At 40.7% G+C, this 22,471-nt stretch overlaps 1 long non-coding RNA gene across 1 annotated transcript; it reads right to left on the bottom strand.

Moving 5' to 3' along the window:
- Positions 1 to 17,011: 17,011 nt before the first annotated feature.
- Positions 17,012 to 18,658, bottom strand: LOC116662061. Its single transcript, XR_004318042.1, has 3 exons — positions 18,536 to 18,658; positions 17,884 to 17,973; positions 17,012 to 17,068 (listed from the first exon to the last, which is right to left on the bottom strand). It is a non-coding gene; the product is annotated as an uncharacterized LOC116662061 (long non-coding RNA).
- Positions 18,659 to 22,471: the final 3,813 nt, after the last annotated feature.

A 22,471-nucleotide genomic window follows, 5' to 3' on the forward strand; every position in this document is an offset into this window, starting at 1 on the left:
AGAGAACAATGTTGTATGTTGTAAATTCTGCTAAAAGCCAGTAAGATAAGAGAATGCATTTACATGGTTGTCTATTTCCAATTTAATTTATGTAATACAAGTAGAAAAATTAGGAAAGTTTTGCTTCTTCCTGGCCAGGGATGATTAAATCAATCTGTGGGATCTCGCTAAATTAATCACCCCTAGACAGTGTTCTTTGTGGTTTCTAATGTTACTGTGACAGGAAGGAGATTAGGAGTCACAGACTTCTGATAAGGGAACCAATCAAGAAAACAGAAGAATACATAAAATAAGTGAGAAGAAAAATAATTTATAGATTAGATAACTCTGCCTTAGGGTTAAAAGTCTCAACTCTCAGCTCTCTGAAGGAGAAACCATCCTTGCCAGTTCAGGGAAGAGTTTAGATTGGGAGCTGCATACTGCTTGGGGTGGGAGGGTGAAGGAGTACAAAATCAGTAAAACAGTAACACACAGAGAAAGAGAACATTTCAGAGGATGGGTTGGTTTTTTGTCATAATGGGAGCTTTATAAGGGACTTCTTTGTTCCCAAAATTGCTGTACTCTAAAATGCCCCTCAAAGGCTGGACTATAATCAGGGTTTTCAGAGCTACAAGAAAAAAGAAAAGCAATTATTCTTCCTTCCTTCACTTGAGGCCCAGACAGAACAACTGTCCTGCAATGTTAGACACTCAAACAGGAGCAGGTCCAAGGGGATGCAACATAACTCAAGTTATTCAATTCATACCAGAAGTTTGATTTGGCAATTTTATTCTGTCGTCCTCTAGGAATTTTAGAAACCTTGGGTTGTTGTGAACTTTGCTCCATGACTTAAACAGGTGAGAAAAGCAAAGCAGAAGTTGTGTAAGGGGTCAGGCCAGCTTTTATTATAAATGCAGATGTAATAATACTAGTACTAATTACCATTTACACAGCACTTGGTTTGCTCCAGGTAGGGAGCTAAACCCCTTCCATACACCCTTTATTTATTTCACCATAAAATTCCTAGGAGGCAGATATTATTTCTGTTTTACAAATGAAAAAGCACAGAATCACAATAATTAAGTAACCAAAGACTGCACATCTACCTACGACACACAATTCTACCTCTCAGATTCTGTTTTTCTGGCTCACACCTTTGAAGGCTAACCTGGCAGGGAAACATCCAAATAGGAATACTTTAAAAAGCAACATTCTGTAAAGGGGGTTTTCTTGGCTGCCTATGTTTATCCATCCTGTGCCCAGGAATCTCAGTTTGTATAGTCTGTCAGTTCCTCCCAATCTAAATGACTATTTATAACAAATTCCAGAGGACTTGATAAAGCAGGATTTTGTTGAAAACAACAACAAAGACTGGATCTCCACCCTGGAATGAAACAGTTGAGCAACACTCCAGTTGATCAAGCAAAATTATGTAACAGACCACAAATGGAACATTATAGTTCTTATTTTAATTTCCAGTCCTCTCAAAACATTAGCAAATGTAGATGAGAAACTTGTCTCTGCTTTGATCCCGTCCATCATTCTCTTCCCATGTTACCCAGGTTCTGGGAATCTCCTTCCACATTTCTGGTCCCAGCCCAGTTTTCATAGGGGTGAGAGTTTATTTTATGTGGACCTACAGTAATAACTGCAGATGTGCTCCATCTCTGTCTGGAGTCCCACAAAGATCACTTGAAGTACTGAATGTTGATCAAGGATACATCTTCACGGTGCTCTGCAAAAAAATGCCTGCCACTAATTAGTTAATCCCTACCACCTCACCCACGCTGGTTTCCCTCTGAGTCCTCTAACCTCCATGTCTTCTTTAGCATTCTGTTGGCATCCAGCCGTGGGAGGGGTGTCTATGGTTCTGGTTTTCTCAAGGGAAGAGTAACCTTCCTGACAGAGGTCCAACATGAAAGCCCATTCCTCACTGGGTCAGATTTCACAGGCCACGACACCTCCTATGTAACATAGCTGCCAGATCTGTGGTTTTTAAACATTTTCCCTCACTATCTTCTGGGTTTCCCTTCTTGTTCGCCCCCAGGGGCTACTACTTTAAATGGTCTTCAAGATGGCAGAAGATTGAAATTCATTCCAAATGTCAGAAAAATCTTCTTACACTTTGTTAATTACAAAATAAGGAAGATGAGAAGAAGGATGATGGAGGAAGAGGGCAAGCAGGAGGGCAAAAAGAAGCATGAAGAAGAGGAAGAAATTATACTTAACAGAGAAATGCAAACCTCAGGAGTAAGTCAAAGAGTGAAGTGTGACTGTAACAGCACTGTAGCTCTGCCTGTGCCTTGCTAGCCCAGGAATAGTTCCAAAGTCACCTCTGCATCAGGTCAGTGCCTCCGACAGCTACCCTGCCTTGAGGGTCCCTCTATCCTCCTGTTACTCCAAAAGGGGAAAGGAAAAACTTTGGTTCTCATCTTGCCTGAAAGAGAAGAATTCAGAAGGAAGATGAAAGCACTGTGTAGTGAAAGATTTTATTAGCAGAGCAAAAGTACACCTCCAAAAATGGGAGGCAGGCTGATCCAAGGAAGGATAGCAGTGGTCTTTGTCCCTTCTCTTATACCCTCGCTTAGAGGTGGTCTCTTGATTGATGGCTCTTGCCCCTGGAGTGCTTAGTCATGTTTGTCCTCTTCTGCACATGTCCTTACCCATGATGCACACTGAAAAACCCGCAGAGGGGCCTAAACCATAATGCTCATTATATTACAATGAGCATCGGGTCATGTCTGGTTAGGTCCTTGTCCCTACTGTGCAGTTGTGGCCATCAGGTGCTAACCAGTTTCTTGCTGGCACTCATTTAAGGGAAGTAAAGCCCCTTTATGCTGAAGGTAGGCATAATGCCATCTTCTGGATCATCTTCCATCTCCTCCACCTATCTGCCTGGTGCCCCCACTTATCTAAATAGTTGACATTCAAGTCTAACATCTGAGTTTAAAGGCATAGCAGCATGGCACTTAAAATTTCTTGAAACTTCACTACAACACGAATAAGAAAAAATATGAAGTTGGTAGCTTTTAAATCAAAATTTAATTCTAAGCATGATCATATTTATAAAGATTAAAATCCAACTGATTTCACTTGAGATTTTTAACAATGAAATTAGATAGTAGAAAGAAATTTGATACATAACTATTGAAAAGGGAAAGCAAAATTATCCCTATTTGTAGCTGATATGATTATACACCTGGATAACCTAAGAGAATCAACTAGAAAACAAACAGAAAGAAAGTAGAGTATAAAATTTATACAGAGAAACCAACAATTGTCCTACACACAAAAAACAGTCAGAAGCCAACATAACAAAAGAGAAGTCCCTGTAGATAAGAACAGCAGACAGAACAAAATGCTTGGGAATAAACTTACCAGAAAATGTACAAAACCTATATATGAGAAAGACTTTGAAATAATCTCAAAGGAAACAAAAGTAGACTTGAAAAATGGAAAGATATGCCATTTTCTTGGAAAGGAAAACAGTATTTTATCATTTTTTATAATTGAAGTATAGTCAGTTTCCAGTGTTGTGTCAATTTCTGGTCTACAGCATAACAGTTCAGTCATACATATACATACATATATTCCTTTTCATATTCTTTTTCATTATAGATTACTGCAAGATACTGAATATAGTTCCCTGTGCTATAAGAAGAAATCTGTTGTTTATTTTATATATAGTAGTTACCATCTGCAAATCTCAAACTCCTGATTTATTCCTTCCTCCCTCTTTCCCCAACTGGTGACCATAAGTTTGTTTTCTATGTCTGTGAGTCTTTTTCTGTTCTGTAAATAAATTCATTTGTCTTTTTTTAGATTCCACATATAACTGATATCATATAGTAAGGAAAGGAAAATGGCATTTTAAATACATTACTTACCCTAAATTAATCCATAAATTTATTATAATCCTCATAAAAATACCAATAGATCTTTTTTTTGAAATAGACAAGGTGATTCTAAAGTCTACATGGAAAAATGAAGCCAGAATAACCAGAAAAATTCAAAAAAAAAAAAAAATCAAGAGGCACTGGCACTATAAGAGATCGTGGTAACTATCTGAAAAACTATTAGATTTACATTTCACACTGCACAGCACAATCAACTCCAAGTGTATCAAATATTTAATCATAAGCTTGGAAACCCTGAATGTGCTAGAAGAACATGTAAGAGAATTGCTTTATAACTTGGCATGATAAAGGCCTTTCTAACTCTGACTTAAAGCTCAAAAGCCTAAAAGAAAACAGCGAAATAAAAATTAACAAATTTTTTTCATGGAAAAAAAAGTATATAAACAAAAACAAAAGACAAATAATATTAGGGCATTTATTTGAAACATGCCACTAACTGCTAATCTCCATTTTACATTTTTAAAAACTTCTAGAAATTGAGATAAAGGAGATTAATATCCCAATGGAAAAATGGACAAAGGATCTATCTAGTTACATATGAAAACACATGACCCTTAAACATATGATAATAAGCCCAGTCTTACTCATAAGATACCAAAATTTGACAAGAGACACAGTCTGTTGGCAAAGCTGTTGTAGAGGTAAACTATACATGATCAGTTAGAGGGCAAAGCAGTAAAATTTCTCTGAAGAACAATTTGGTAATATCTATCAAATTACAAATAAATTTGCCCTCTAGCCTAGAAATCCCACTTCCAAGAATTCATTCTCTAAGTATACCTGCATATAGAAGAAGTAACGTCTGTACAAGGTTATTTTCTCATAGTACTATTTGTAATACCAAAAGATTGGAAACAACCCAAGTGTCCAGTAAGAGGATACTGATTAAATAAACTATAATACATTCACACAATAAATGTTGCATCAGGAAGCTCTCTATGTACTCATTCAGAAAGATTCCCACAATATAGAAAACAGTTTGGAGATTCCTCAAAAAACTAAAAATAGACTTACCATATGATCCAGCAGTCCCACTCCTGGGCATATATCCAGAGGGAACTCTAATTCGAAAAGATACATGCACCCCAATGTTCATAGCAGCACTATTTACAATAGCCAAGATGTGGAAACAGCCTAAATGTCCATCAACAGGTGACTGGATAAAGAAGATGTGGTATATTTATACAATGGAATACTACTCAGCCATAAAAACCAACAACATAATGCCATTTGCAGCAACATGGATGCTCCAGGAGAATGTCATTCTAAGTGAAGTAAGCCAGAAAGAGAAAGAAAAATACCATATGAGATCACTCATATGTGGAAACTAAAAAGAAAAAAAAATACAGAACAGAAATAGACTCATAGACATAGAATACAGACTTGTGGTTGCCAAGGGGGTGGGGGGTGGGAAGAGATAGACTGGGATTTCAAAATTGTAAAATAGATAAACAAGATTATACTGTATAGCACAGGGAAATATATACAAGATCTTATGGTAGCTCACAGAGAAAGGACTGTGACAATGAATATATATATGCTCATGTATAATTGAAAAGTTGTGCTCTACACTGGAACTTGACACAACATTGTAAAATGATTATAAATCAATAAAAAATGTTAAAAAAAAAAAAGAAAGCTGTGGTATATTTATACAATGGAATACTACTCAGCCATAAAAAAGAATAAAATAATGCCATTTGCAGCAACATGGATGGACCTGGAGAATATCATTCTAAGTGAAGTAAGCCAGAAAGAGAAAGAAAAATACCATATGATATCACTCATATGTGGAATCTAAAAAAAAAAGACAAATGAATTTATTTATAAAATAGAAACAGACTCACAGACATAGAAAACAAACTTAAGGTTACCAGGGAGGAAGGGGGTGGGAAGGGATAAATTGAGAGTTTGATATTTGCAGATACTGACTGGTATACATAAAATAGATAAACAAGTGTATACTGTATAGCAAAGGGAACTATATTCGATATCTTGTAGTATCTTATGGTGAAAAAGAATATGAAAATGAATATATGTATATTCATGTATGACTGAAGCATTGTGCTGTACACCAGAAATTGACACATTGTAAACTGACTATACTTCAATAAAAAAGTAAAAAAAGAAAAAAGAAAAAAAGAAGACACTAATGAACTTTATCTACAAAACAGAAACAGACTCACAGACATAGTAAACAAACTTATGCTTACCAGGGAGAAAAGGGGTGGGAAAGAAGAAAATGGGAGGGCTCTCTGTCTGAGAGGAATGTTTGAAGGACTTGACCTCCCTTTCAGTTTTACCAGGTAAAATATAGGACATTCAGTTAAATTTAAATTTCAGATAAACTACTTAAATGTCAGTACATCTCAAATGCTATATGCAACATTCTTCTACTAAAATAGTCTTCGTTGCTTATCTGAAATTCAAATTTAATTCAGCATCCTGTATTTTTATTTGTTAAATGTGGACAAAAATCTCTCCCCTTCACTCCTGCCCAGGACTGAACTCACAATAAGAAATAGTGAGAGGGTGGTCTCAGGCAGTCACTAATCAAGAAAGAGGGGCAGAAGAGAAGGGATGTCCCAAAACATACATGTCTCACCAACTGAGGAATGGATAAACAAAATGTAGTATATACATACAATGGAATTTTACTCAGCCTTAAAAGGGAATGAAATTCTGACAACATGGATGAAACTTGAAAACATTTTGCTAAATGAAACAAGCCAGACAAAGTATGTTTTACAATTAAAAAAAAAATGTAAAGAGATTCCCCAAGGAACCTTTCCACTAGCTGCAATGATTTTTCCAAAGCCATTCAGCCATTTGTCAGTAGGGATAAACATCAATTCAGGGCTACTGCATTGTTTTTTAATGATTAGCATGTAGGCATGTATGACCAGATCATAAGCTCCTTTTTTGTTACAAGGTCATGCTTCTTTGTATCCTCTTCAGTGTAATACACATAGTAGATGTTGAAAATTATTTATTCAAATAGTTAGCACCTTTGGCCATATATTTCTTTTTAGTCAATACAAATTAGCTTATGTTAGGAGCTTTCTAGATATTGAACATTTTTACCAGTGACTCACTATGACTTCTGAATGGCTATTCCCGATCAGGTTTTACTATCTGAACAGGTTTCAAGACCTTATATTAAACTAGTTTCATGAAGTCCTTATCATACACAAAATCCCAAGCCCCTTTTAACCTGCTTGTTGCTATCACAGCAGTTAGTTTGCAGAGCAATAAAGAATTTATATCTCAAATACTTGAAAGAAGGATGTCTACCAAAAGAACTTAACAAAAACTTTGAACCTGGAAAATAATACCTACAACATCCTTGAAAACATTGATCTTTTAAATATTCAAGTAATAATTCCTCACTCTTCTGTGAACCTGACACCAGATGAAGGCTATAATGATACATCAATGAAATAAGTTTATTATATTTCATCTTAAATCTGGTAACAGTATCCCCTAATACAACCACTGTGAATATAAAAGAAGGGTTTATCTAACTGTATTGACAAGTGGAGAAACACCGGGTAATTTTGTTTAAGCACTAAGCGAGTCTCTACCTCCTTATTTCTCAGTTTCCACGTGCATGAAAAGGATATAAAAATATCTGCTACACAGACCTCACAAGGTTGTTCTGGGAGTTAGATGATACAGTAACCCTGAACACACCTTTGAAACCTATAAAGTACTATATGGTATCATGTTGACATTGTGAATTTCAGGAGTAAAACTGAACTTATCCCAACCACAGACAAGGAGCTGAACTGTCAGCAAAACTTTTGCATTAAAAAGTCCAACATGATGTTTAATCCTTAGAAAATTGAACTCATATTTCAGAAAAGATGTTAGATTCCAGGGTAATAATTAATAGGATGGTAAGTGGGACCACGTGTCTGGACCAATTCCCAGGGCCTATTCAAAAAATTCCCTGAAGTAACCAACATTTTGTTTGGGAGTATTTGAAGAGAGCATTTGATGTATTCAGCAGATAAGAGGTACATAATTTTCTAGAGATGAAGTTAAAAAAAAAGCCCATTTAAAAAAAAGTGTGAAATAATGAAGTCATCAAATAAGTTGTAGACAAGCTTATAAACTGCATAGTGTCCCTAGTATAAACAGCTATGTCTAACGACATCTCTCTCCTTGGTAGAATCTAGACACCATGGTAAAGGTCATGTTCATTAGAAGTCTGAATGTTCCAGTTGGAAACAATTTCTGCTAACTGAGCCAAAAATCTTAACTGGTTCCTAACATAATTGTATTGCCTTGGCCTCATCAACATTATGTTCTAGCCAACTAAACTCCCTCCTTCTTCAATGACCTTCAAGAATACAAGCAAGAGGCTCTTCTTTTTTGAAAGCATGACATAGGGATTCAAGGATACAGAAGGAAACAGCCTACAGAATCACAATTTCAACCTTGAAAGAGAAAACTGCAAAACTCTTGGGCTTGTTCAATTCCTACAGAGAAAAAAAAGATATCTCCAGATTCTACTAAGGAAGCACAAAACATGGTCTCAGGGATTTTGAATGTTCTTATTGACTCTCCAATTTGGTTGCAAAATTAAATTAATTTACTTCAAGACTTTCAGGGTTAAAAGTTATACCGTTAAGAAGCTCTCTACTTGAAATTGTTATTGTTGAGGACAGATTTAAAATGCATTAGGTATATTCAGAAAACTAAATGGAAAAATAACAACACTAATTGGGCTGACCCTCCTGCCTCCAGAAAGTTAAGATATATGTTTGACAGGTAATTAAATGCAATATTCTAAAATGGGAGTGAAATCAACAGAGAAACTCTTCAGAATACCAATGGCAGAGTGGCTTATGTTTCTCTTACCTTCTTTTGACTCCCACAGAATGTTTTCCACTAAAATGGATGTTTGAGCCACTGCCAAAATGAAGAGCGTCTCTTTGGGAATGATACGTATTTTGTATGGTTAGAGAGGCAATTTGAGGCTGAAAAATACATGAGTTTTAATATCTAGTAGACATGGGTCCAAATTCTAGTTGTGTCACTTACCAGCTCATAGTGCTAAATTATTTAATCTCTCCAAGCCTCAGGGTTTCTTCCCTTCTATAAAATGGGGACAATAATATGCAAGACTGTTAGGAGAATAGGAAATTTCATAAATATTTATATGGCCCATTACTGTGCTGGAGCATAGTATACTCACAATAAAAGTTTGTTGAGCTGCATATATATTAAGAATGTCAATCTCAGACATTATCTCCAAAAGAGAACATCATCATTGCAAAGATAATAGCTATTATTAGGATGTAGTTAACGCCTAGTGGGACTGTTCTTAGTGCTAACAGCTTTCAAATACAGATCTCACTTTGTTCTTAGCACTCATGCCCAACCACAAGCAGGTTTAATCCACATCAGTCTTCTCTTTAAAAAGGGTTATAATGGTATCAAACATTGAAGGCTTTGATTGGATAACTAAAAGAATTTCCCACCTGCTGTGATTCCGATTGGCTGAGTAGAAACAATAAAATGGCTACATCTGGGCTGACCTACAAAACTCATTTTCCAACAACAACAAAATGGGCATTTAAGAAAAAGAATATCATCTCCGAAAGAAAGAAAGAGAAAAACACCATCTCCAAATAGGAGGAGAGAGTTGTTTTTTTAAATCCCATTATTCATTTTCAGCTTTAGGGCCACTAGATATAAGATTTACAAGTAAAATGAAAAAGGGATCCCCATGGTACATTTAAGGGCTGGAAGAATGCTAATGAAATTTTTTTGACTTTAAAGAAGACCTCATGGAAATAAAAAAATATATATTAAAAGGAAATCCACAAAAAATCAAGATAAATGCAGGAAAAAAATCAAAGACTGAGTACATATTTTAGCCCAATGAATCAGTCTGCTTGGGTTTCACAACAATAATACACACACATACACACACGTAACCTATTTGTGATGATTTCCTTCAGTTTGAGCATGAACACATTTTCTCTCCACTAAGAATGGGTTCTTTTATTCTCAGTTTCATTCAAGTAATAGTGGACTCAACTTTTCCTTAGTATGGTGGGATACCATGCTGTGGAAATGGCTTCAAATAATGAGCCCTGGTGGGGAGAGTGAAATGCTGCTCATGTTTACACTGGCACACGGGCATAAACAAAAGCTCCAGCACACCAGCAGCATTCTCTCCATTTGCTGATTTTCTCCAATATGGTTCCTGCTGAGACACAATAACAAGGGAAAATAACAAAAAGTCACCTAAAAGATCTGTTATGGGGATGGAGAGGACCATCTTTTTAAAATAAGACTATAGTATGCTCATATAGTGTTGAAATTCACCCACCCTGGTCAAAATAATTCATGAAGTTGAAGTTTCAAGTCTATTCAAAATACTGCCACAGGGAGCTTTACTGGTGCATGTCAAATAATAGAGTCCAAGGGCACCAGCCAGTCTAAAGAAGAGGCTCATTACCTAGGCCACCCCTTCTTCCGACCCTTCTTACCAACCACCCAACTACAGGGTATTGTTGGAGGCAGCCAATAGTAAGTCATATGGCCAGAAATGGGCACAGTCCATAACGGATGTGGAGAGCATAACATGAATAGAGTAATTTTATGACCTTGAGCTCCACCACTATGCCTCCTATCTTTACGAAAACAATAACAATTTCTGATCAATTTATGAAATTCCCCATCAGAAGACTAAAATCAATATCATGCATCTAACTGCCCTTCCCATCCTGGGAACATTAATTTTGTATAAGCATTTATCAGAGATTACAATCCATAAACTTGAGGAAAAGGGAAGGGAATAACTTCATCTGGGATTCCCTTAATTAGTTGTAATTTTCTGTATTTCTGGAAATAATTTTACATTAGATTCTCAAAATCAGTTACCATAATGGAAGGCACAGTAGATACTATGATAGTTTATTTCTCTATCTTAATAATGAATCAACAGCATTTCTCCATGCCATGGTGCTGGTAAGTACATTACAAAAAGAAATCTAGGCATAGGGAAATGGCTGGCCTTAACCCCCAAATTGTTAGGAAATGGAATAAAAGTGAAAGCAACACAAAAGGCATATAATGAATTTAATGACACTCAAATAGCTTGGTCTCTGCAGGATGCCACTGCTGCCTCTAAACATCCTATTGATGGCACTCACAATACCGGTAGCATCACTTTTACTAACAATTTTCAATGTGCTGTGACTCTTTGGACCAATCTACCACCCAACCACTGCAACTGAAGAGTTGGAACAAAGGTAAGTTACTGGCTCAAAATAGTTTAAATTTATATTTAAGTTCTTCATCTTCCTCTACCACCATGACTGCTCCCCACCCCAACTTTATTTCTAACCTCTTTTCTATATTTGTGTATTAGGTGGAAGAAAGGTTCAAGAGAAATGTCAGAATTGGGAGGAAAGAAATCCAGTAACAATTCATTACCCCTAAAGCCCAGTACTAGAACCTGTGATATCATTCCCCCAAAGACATGAAGATTGGAAAAGACTCAAAATAAATTTGTCAGTGAGGCTACAATGGGGAACAGTCTTAACCTCAGAAGACAGACTTTGAATTCAAATATTCCTAGGTGGAAAAGCAATGAGAGCCAAAGGAAATGGAGTTTAGCAAGGATTTTGGTGAGTGGATTAATCATAAGTCTTTCCATTCTGATGGACAGAAATCTAACACAAAATGATAAAAAAAAAAATGGTATTTCTGAATTATATAATTAAAGAGTCGAGGGAGATTCTACGTTCAGGAATGGTTTGAACCAGAGGGTCGAGCAATGTTTTCTCTCCCACTCCATTCTTCAGCTCTATTTCTCTCAGAAGTTTCTTTCCTGTCTCTTATTCCAACAGCTTAATTATCCCAGCAGAAGAAAAAGAAAGTTTTGCCTTCTCAGTATTTCCAGTAAAAACACCCAGGTTTGAGTTCCACTGATCAGGACAAAATCACATACCCATTCCTGTAGTGCAGAGAAGTGTAGTGAGGAGAGGCATATTGGCCCCATCCGAACTTCATGGACTGAGAGTTTTCCAAAGGAAAACCAAAGTGCTGTTACCCAAACAAAGAGGAAGGGACACAGGGCAGAACAAAGCAAAAGATATTCACCACATTAGCATTACATGTTTAAGGACAAAATGTAATCTAGATATGCACAATCGGGATAATATAACAGAAATTTCTAATTGTTCTCCAATATCCATTTTATCTTCCTTTCCTTTGGTAATAGATTCCCCAGGATGGTACCTGGTACAACACCACCCTTACAGCTAGGTGTAGCCATTTGACTTAGTTTAGGCTGATGGATGTGAGAGAAAGTCATGTGCAACTTTCAGGTCATCTCAGAGATGAAAATGTTTCTAGGAACTTGTTCTGTCTCCCTTCTTGCTCTCTGAGAAATAATCAGAACTACAGCTGCTGACTTGGACCAAGATCTAGAAGTCACATATTAAAGATGGGAAAGTTGATCCATTAGCTTAGGTCACTGGATGACCCAGTAGAGCAGAAAAGTCCACCCAACCTAGACTACCCATCTAACCTTTAGACCTTTACCTGAAACAAAAATAAGTACCTTATCCATCTATCTTTTATGTCTTAATTAAGCCACTATATTTTGGGGTCTTCTGTTTAACCTATACCCTAATTAATATATTAAAAGATTCACCATGGCCAAGTTCTAGAGAAAAATGGCAAAAAAAAAAAAAAAAAGTATTTTAAAATAATGGACCCATAAGGGTTTGTGAGTACATTTTATTACATAAATGTAGCATTTTATGTAACTATAATATAGGATATATAATGAGAGCATATTTCTTAACCTTTATAGCATTAGATCCTTACACAAATTAAAGGAAAACAATAGCTATCTCTGAGTGGTGGAATTAGACATTATTTTTACTCTCTCCTTCGTGCTTGTCTTCATTTTATAAATTTTCTAAAATTAACTTATGTTTCAAGTAAAATAGAAGTTATTATCAATCTTATAAAAAGTAAGGAAATGGCTTTTCTGAGGAAATTCTGTTCATAATATTAATATACATTGAGAGATGATGAGATGATGTATGTAGCAATGGTCAAAAGCCAAATAAATCATCTCAGATACTGTGGTAGGTTACAAAAATAGCCATGAATTCCTTCCATTTCTATTTCTATGCCCCTTTGCAATGTCACTTTGCAGCTCCTTCCATCGAGAAATGGAATATACTCCTACTATCCCTTGAAATCTGAGTTTGGCCACGTGACTTGCTTTGATCAACAAGGCATTAACAAATATGGCAGAAACCTAGACGTGAAAGTACTTGCACATTGGACCTGGAACTTTCTTGCTACTCTTAGGAACCCTGAAACGACCATATGTAAACAAGCCTAGGCTAGCATGCTAATAGGTGCCCAAGTTATCCCTGTCATCCCAGTTGACATCAAGCCAACCACCAGACATGTCAATGAGGACATACTGGACCATATAGCCTTAGCCGTGCTGGCCCAGACAAGAAGAGCCACCCAGTTGATCTACAGAACTGTGAGAAATAATCACATTTGTTTAAAGTCACAAGTTTTGTATTTGATTCCTATCTACCCTGTTAAACACAGGATGTTCTCTAGTTTAATCATTTTGAAGGGTAAAGTACATGTTGTACAGATTTTACTGATAAAAATGATGAATTTACTAGTGAATACATATCATTATTTGAGTTTATTTGGTCTAAAGCACAGGACAGAAATGACTAAAGCAGGAAATTAGAAAGTAAAAGCAATATATAAAAGAAATAATGAATATGGTATTTTTATAAAGTTACAAGGTTCAAGTAGCATTATGTAATATTTTTCACTCACAAAATTCTCAGTAGAAAGATAATGGGCAAGAAAATTGTTGATGGTTTGAACTGGAAAGAATTTATAGTTCATAAGAGTCATGCACTTAACAGCTGAGGAAACTGAGACTTAAAAAGGTGAACTGGTTTCCTCTGTTTTACACAACTTATACCAACCCCCAAAAATGCTTCACTGCACTGTGAAGGCCTCTTTATCCTAATCTCAAATCATAGGGCAATCTCAGAACCTTAGAGAAAATGAGTTTTAGGAATTCTGAATCAGAACAGTGCCTGACACCTTTTTGAAGAGCTCAACATATGAAAACCACAACAAGCAGCTTCACGGATGTAACAAAGTCACAGCTAGTCCAAGGAGCTCTCCATAAACATTGGCTCTGTTCCATAATAGCCCTCCTGTGCTTATCCTCCAAAATATAGCTCCTCAAAATGTAAAGTAGACTAAATTTTGAAAGTAGAGGACAGATATATTCTTATTGGCAATTAGACACCAAAACAACTTTGTTAAAGCCTTGTATTTCTTTTCTGCTACATACTCTTGATGAAAACTTTGCTAGAGACAACGTGTTTGTCCCCTTAAAGTTCCTACATTGAAATTTAATCCCCAACATGATGGTATTTAAAGGTAGAGCCTTTGAGAGGTGATTAGGTCATGAGGGTGGAGCCCTCATGAATGAGATTAGTGCCCTTATAAACGAGGCCTCAGAGAGCTCCCTTGCCCCTTCTACCGTGTGAGGACACAGCAAGATGGCCATCTATGAACTGAGAAGCAGGCTCTTACTAGACAATGACTCTGCTGGTGCCTTGATTTTGGACTCCCCAGCCTCTAGAACTGTGAGAAATAAATGTGTGTTGTTTAAGTCACCTAGCCTATGGTATTCTTATTATGGCAGTGTGAACCAAGACAAATATGCACAGCTGAAATGAAAATCCTCTAGTACTACACACTCAGTTTACTGCTGCAAGCCGACCTCCTGGAAACTCAGAGGCTTAAAACAATTTATTATTTCTCACAATTTTGCAGGTTGACCAGGTGGTTCTTCTGCTCTCTCCTGGACTTATTCATGCAGCTGTATTTGGCTGGCAGATTAACTGGGGGCTGGGCTCATCTGGGACAGATGGCATAGCCCAGCCTCTCTCTCCACGTGGCCCTTCATCCAGGACTTCATGGAATGGTGATCCTGGGGAAGTGCTCAAAGAGGACAAGGACTCTGGAACTCATACACCACATTCTATCCAGCAAAGCAAGTCACATGGCCAACTCAGACCCAAGGGGTAGGGCAACAGACTCCACTTATTTTTTTTAAAAAAATTTTACTAAAGTTTAGTTTATTTTAAACGTTAGTTTCAGGTGTACAGCAAAGTGATTCACTTATACATATACATACACATTTTTTTTTCAGATTCTTTTCCATTATATGTCATAAGAAATTGAATGTATTTCCCTGTGCTATATGGTAGGTCCTTGTTGTTTATCTATTTATATATAGTAGTGTCTATCTGTTAACCCCAAATTCCCAATTTATCCCTCCCCTGTCCTTTCCCCTTTGGTTACCACAGTTTGTTTCTATGTCTGTGCAGACTCCACTTTTTGATAAGATGAACTACAGAAGGTCGTAGCTATGCTTTTCAACCTACCACAAACATTCTGATCCAGGCTAGGAAATCTACTTTTTTGCCACTGTACACCAAATTAAAAGTGACATTACTGGATTGGAAATCCCCACAAATTGCATTCCTAAATATCTAAGCTGCACCAAAATGAAATTTTTCCACAGAGAGACACTGCAGTATTTGCCTTTTGATAATTGTCAAATCCATGAATAGCCTTCCAGAATGAGATGCTGCATTAGGAATTATACAGAATAGTTATCACCATCAGTCATTTCCAAGATGGTTATAAACTCAACATTGCCAACATACAATGCCACAAAAGGGAGTGCTAGAGGTTTTTTTTATTTAAGATTTAAATGCTAAGACGTGTGCAAATAAGAAATAAGAAGTAAACCAGAAAGAGAAAGAAAAATACTATATGATATCACTCATATATGGAATCTAAAAAAAAATTCATTAATGAACTTATCTACAAAACAGAAACAGATTCACAGACATAGTAAACAAACTTACAATGGTTACCAGGGGGAAGGGGGTGGGAAGGGATAAATTGGGAGTTCAAGATTTGCAAATACTAACAACTATATATAAAATAGATTTTTAAAAAATTCTTCTGTACAGGAAACTATATTCGATATCTTGTAGTAACTTATAATGAAAAAAATATGAAACGGAATATATGTATGTTCATGTATGACTGAAGCATTATGCTGTACACCAGAAACTTACACAACATCGTAAACTGACTATACTTCATTAAAAAAAAAAGAAATAGGGGGAAACTTTTAAAAATAATCTTCAGGTAAAGATCTTTTAAGCATGACCCATAGGTAGAAATCATACAAGAAAAGACTGATACTTTTGAATATATACAAATTTAGGACCCTTGTGTGACAAATACATACATGACATTAAACATGTAAAAATAACAAGTACTTACAGTGTTTACTAAGAACCAAGTACTATTCAAAGCACTTTGTGTATTTTAATTCATTTGATCCTTACAACAGTTCTATGAGGTCAATCCTAACCCAAATGCAACCCATTGTCCTAGGTCATGTCCTGGACCAGAAAAAAAAAAATGTATGATTTTTGGTTATGAAGAGCATCACTGGGACAACTGGTGAGACTTGAATGGGTGTGTGAATTAGAAGGCAGTGAGAGCTCAGTGTTAGTTCCTTGATTTTGACAGCTGTATTTTGGTTTGTTAAGAGTATGTCCTTGCGTTGGTATAGGTCACATATATTGAAGTATTTAGGGATAAATGGGCATCATGTCATCATGTCTATAATTCACATGCAAATAGAAAAAATACTAAACGTATATGAAAGAGAAGAAAAAAGCAAATGTGGTTAAAAAATAAAATATGAGGAATCTGGGTGAAGGGGATACAGAATTTTTAGTTTTATTTTTGTAACTTCTCTGAGAGTCTAAAAGTCATGTCAAAATAAAAAGCTAAAATAAAAATACAAAATGAAAATTCCCCCTCAGCTGCTGTGTTGGGGAATGGACTATAGGGGGCAGAGATGCTAGCAGGGAGACCAAGTGAGAGAATGTTCAGGCCAAAGATCCAGGTGGCTGGGGACATGTCAGGATGCCCTCTCTCCATCAGAAGCCTCCCCCTTCCCAGTCCTCGGTCCCCTACCCAAGCTCATACCTGGGGGAGCCAAGCAGATGGAAGGTGAGGGTGGGGCCTCTCAGCTCCTGCAGCAGCTGGGGGAAAAGGTGCATGTGTCAGTGTCTAGAAGACTCCTCCCCTCTCCCTCAAAGAGAGCAGGGAGGTAGTCTCTGCAATCCTCAGGTCCAGAAATAACCAGTCTTGCTAACACCACTTATCCACTGTGTGACCTCAAGCAAGTGACTTAATCTCTCTGCACCTCAGAATACCAACCTTTGACATCATAATACCTACCTGAGAGGCGACCAAAAGGATTAAGTAAAATACAAAAGCGTAAGGGCAAAGTCTGACACATAGTGTTCTGTGAGCCAAGCACCATTTTTCATTCCATTTTCCAGAGGAGGAAAGTGAGGCACAGGAAGATTAGGTCATATGCCTAAGGTCATTGAGCTGGATTCCAACCCAGGCAGTCTGGTCCATGCTCTTAACCCACATATCTCTATAGTGATCCCATTTTATAGTTGGGAGACTGAGGCTCAGAGAGAAGCAAAGTCCCTTACCCAAGGTCACACGGTGGCCCTGGATGAGCCCTGGACCTAAGAGAAACTGGGGTAGAGAAGGGAGACCTGTCTGAACTGACACTGGAGGAAGCTTCTCCAGGACTTCACACCCTGACTCAGTTCTCCCCGTCCGTGTGATGAATGAGATGTTTGAAGGAGGGACTGGGTTGTGGGTGCTGGGATGCAGGAGCTTCCCTTGTCTGAGCCTAGAGCCCACACCTGCACTCCATGCTTCCAGAAGGCTTGGAGCCGACCCCCGACCAAAGCTGGGAGGAAACCAGTGCCTGTTACCCTTGGAATTCACTTAACCCTCCAACCGGGACCCCGGGCCCAAACGTCCTTGCACATACCTACGGCCTCCACTGCTTCAGTCATGTTGATCTCTGGAGTTCGAAGCCCCCGGACTGGGGCCCCCTCTGGGGTCACCAGATTCAGAGACCCTAGAAGGAGAAAGAGAGGGAGTTTTAAGAGCAGTAAGAGAGCCTTAGAAAGTTACTGAGGGACCAGACAATAAGTTCAGTGTGAAAAGCAAAGCAAGACGGGCAAAGACCGGAGTCAGTGTTTCTGACAGTTACATGATGTGGGGGTCGGAAATCCGAGATCTAGGAATAGTGAGGGAGAGCCAGAAGGGTCCTTAGCGTCCATCAACACCATCACCTTGTCTTCCTCGACCTGAGTCACTTGTAGTGGTCCCTTGTGCTCTGCTTGAGAGGCGGAAGTGCAAGGACCAATTCCACCTCATTCCCCTAAACTCTGCTAGGCATCGTCTGTATCCCCAGGCAAGCAGGCTAAACCCCAGCCATCACAGAGTTCCTCACACCCTCCTTCTCCCCCTCCCCGTCATCCATCTCACCAGTTATATATACCCAACGTTCTCCAGTCCCCTCTTAGTTCAGCCCGCTTCCCAGTTACGCTTCAGGCTAAGCACCTGGGGCCCAGCTACCCAGACCCAACGCCGCTCACCTGATAAGCCGCACCCCTCCCAGGACCTGTCCCACTCACCTGCGCTCATCTCGCCCCGCCAGCAGGAGAGCGCGCCGAAGCGCACGGTGTGGAAGAACACCGACTTCGCCGGCTGCCCGGGGCTCACGCCGATGCACACGGCGGGCAGCTCGGAGCCTGGCCCGCTCAGCACTGAGAACACGGGCAGAGGCGTGGGTAGCGGGAAGAGCACCTGCTGCGGGCCGCACGGGAAGGGGCGGACTCAGAGGAGGTTTGAGGCGGGGCCTGGGAGGGGCGGGGCCTTGGAAGAGAGTCGGCCTGGGGCTCCCGAAGGAGTTCCGGAGCCCTCAGTCTTGGGAGGTGCCATGTAGAAACTTGAGGGGCTGAGGCCTCAGAGGGCTTAGAAGTTGACGGGTGTGGTCTCAGAGTGGGCGTGGCTTCCACTAGGGGGCGTGCCGGCTTGGGGACAGAAAGGCCGGGCCCCCAGGGGGCGTGGCCTCCAAGGCACCAAAGTCTTAGAGGCTCCAAGAACCTGAATAGGGTCTCCTAAGAGACCTGGCGGGGCACAGGGCCTGAAGAAGAATTAGGCCCGGGGCGAAGGGCGGGGCTTAAAGAACCGGAGGGCCTCAGAAGGAGGAGCCTCCAGGTGAGCGGGCTCTCGGGGTGATTGGGAAGAGACCTCGGGTGGAAGCCCGACTTCAAAGAGCTCTCAGCAGAAGAGTGGAAGGCCCCCGCCACAGAACCTGACAAAGTCCCCAGTGCTTACAGGCCCCCTACCCGGAGAAGCAGGAACTTGTTCATGGGCTGCTGCCACTGAAGCAGGACCACGGATGTCTCCAATGCCCCACACAGGAACGGGCCCCCGGAGCTAGCGCCCTCCGCTGTGGAGGTGGGGAAGGATGGGTTAGGGTCAATCCTGTCTCCCCTGCCCCGCGCCCCCAAAGGCCACACATCTTTCCCCGGGCTCTGGACACCCTGCCTTAAATCGCAACCCTCTTCAGTGGCTAGAGTCCAAGTCATGCCCCTGGCCCCGCTCCCCTCTGCATATCCACGAGATTCTCTCTCCCCCACACAGCACGCCCGGCAACCTTTGGTATCCCGGAACTTAGTGGAGACCATGTTCTTCCTGCAGAACAAGGTAGGCGTGACTGGGGTTGGGGGTGGGGGTTGGGGGGCAGGAATCAGATATTAGAGGGGTCTGTGGTTCCACTGGGGTCTCGTACCTTGCTAGGAGCAGGTGGGGACTGATGTGAGCAATGGGGCTTCCTGCTCTGGCCTCTTTCCGTTCCAGCAGGCACAGGATGCTATGAGAATACAGGTGGGGGGACTTTCGTGCAGGGTGTGTGTATTTAGGGGAAGCAGGAAGTTATAGGGCACTGCACACTCCCAGCTTTCCCCATCCCTCCCCTGGGCCCCATCCCTTTGAAATGCCCAAGCCTTTAAATCTCAAGCACCTGTATTTCTTGGCTTCTCACTTAACATATTTTAAATGCCCACGGGAGGCCAGGCAGTGTGCTTGGATCTGGTGAACAACGTTGCCTAAAATAAGTACGTTCGTAACCCTAGTGGTGCCTGTAGTCACATGAGAAACTATGGACACTTTAACCAGTCAGCTGAAGTAACACATATTACAAAAGTTTAAGAAGAAACATACCTAGAGATTCTGTAAAAGTTTCTCATCCCGGATGTGATATTAATGAGCTCACAAATCCTATCTGGCTTGGTGTTTCCTCACAAATGAGAAATTCTTTTACCCAAAGCGTTTGTAAAACAATGACACAAAATTTTAACCTACAGCTCGCTCACTCTAGTTTAGTAAAATGTGGGATAAGGACTGTCATATGACCATCAAAGAAATGTAAAGACTAACTCATTGTAGGAATAACTCAAAACTGACTTGAGAGGTGGCAGTATTGTGAGCCCCATTTTACAGATGGGGAAACAGAGGCTTGGGAAGCCAAAGTCTCTTGCCCCAAGTCCTACATTGAAAACGTGGCTGGGATTTGAATTGTGGGCTCTGTGGAAGGGGATCTTAAGTGTTTTTTTCCAGCTGTGCCCAGCTAGCTCCCATCCCCTGACACTTGACTCCTTAAGTTCTGAACCCCCCACTCCAACCCATCCCAACCAACCCACAGCCAGACCTGAGAGAGACATGAGGACATTGTTGATGGAGTACACCTGGGTATTCCGGCTAGAAAGAGCTGCAGAGCATGGAGGAGACAGCTCCTGTAAGACCCCAGCACCTCCCAATTCCAGCCTCCCACCCTTGGCTCACCCGCAGTGCTGCCTGGCCCTCACCATCTCAAGCGTGGCCCCCTGATCATTTCGGTTCAGAATGAAAATGCCTTCCTCAGCTCCCAGGAGTAAGTGCTGGTCTTGGGGAACAGATATGAAGATGCTGGGACCTGCCTCATCATCGAGGACCTCCCAGGCCCCCTCATCTGACCCCAAACACGGGTACTCTGTTCCCAGCCCTGACCCTCAATTCTCTACTTGCCTCCAACACTGACATTCCAGTCCCTGTTTTCCCAAATCTGAACTCAATCCCTGACCTGTTCCCTGGAGCCGGTCTCATTCTCCCCAGCGTCTGACCTCCCATGTTCTGCTGGTTCTTCCATCTCTGACCCACAAATCCTGACCCTCTGTCTCCTCAATTCTGACCTCAACACTAAACATGCCTCCCGTAATAGCCCTCTAAATTCTATCCCCCCTTCTCACCAGTCTGGTCCCTAAATTATACTCCTATCTCAACACTGATCCTCAAATTCAGATGCCCTGATGGATAGCTTTTTCTGTCCAGTGTGACAGAAAGTCAATTCTAATACTGTTTCCTTAACATTTACCCTTCACTGACCTTGTCTCCACATCTTTGATCCCCAAATACTTTCCCTTTCGGCTACATTCTAATCCCTAAGTCTCCTGACCCCAATATGCTGATCTTAGCCTCTCTACCACTAACCTCCAACTGAGGTAAATGGGGTCCATCTGTCCCTAGGCTTGTACCCCAAACGCTGGCCTTTCTGCCTTATCTGACACTCCTGGCCTCCAAACTCTAATTTTTCTGGTTTTCACTCTCAAACTCATCTTCACTCTACCCATCTTTGATCCTTAAACCCCAACTGTCACCCCTAGCTCTGCCCCCGCCACTGCTCCTCAACTCCCCCCCACCCCATTAAGACCGTCCCCTTGTCCCTGCATCTCCACCTCCATTAAGGACCCTCCCCATCCCCATCACATTCTCTGAGAATCTCCTGAATGCTAACCTTTGGTGGAGGGGTTTGTCGAGGCCGCCGTGCTGTGGATCCAGAGAGGGCAGCCATTGAACAACTTTAGGAGAAGGGCACATCCCTGGGTGGGCCATAGGGGTAGGGCAGCAGCCCATCGAGCAGAAGAGAGGTGGGGACAGGAAGTTGCTGTTGTTAAGATTCTGGAGTGCCAAGGTTCAAATCCTGCCTCTGCCACCTGAAAGTTTTATGACCTTCGAAGTCTATTTACCCCGCTGTGCCTCAGTTTCCCCCATTTTTAAATGGGGGACAATATCTATCTCTGTGCTATCTATCTCCATCTGTGAAGGTATACACCATGTAAAGACATGAGGTCAGTGTCTGGCACAGAGGAGTTGCTCAACAAATGTCACCTGTCATCATTATTAGTCTTTGGCCCCGCAACCCCAACCAGGCATCCCCAGCCCCGATCAGAGGTGTGAGTCCTCAGCACAGCTGGCCTCACCTTTCTCTTCATCTATTCCTCCTTGGGGGGCAACAGCGAGGGCTGGTCATGTTCCCGAGGGCTGCGTTCCACAGTGAAGTCTCTGAGATGGGGTGGGGAAAATCAGCCCCCAAAGCACCCCCTGCCCTGCCCAACCTCCACCTCTGACCACCTCTTACCCCAGCCTGCCTTGTTACCTGAGTGAGCGGTTAGGTAGGGGCTTCGGGTGGCTGGGGGTAGGCCAAAGTTGGGGGGTGCGGGGGTGAGGCCCACTGGCACAGCGGACCA

This window comes from Camelus ferus, chromosome X (assembly GCF_009834535.1).
Source record: "Camelus ferus isolate YT-003-E chromosome X, BCGSAC_Cfer_1.0, whole genome shotgun sequence".
NCBI lineage: Eukaryota > Metazoa > Chordata > Mammalia > Artiodactyla > Camelidae > Camelus > Camelus ferus.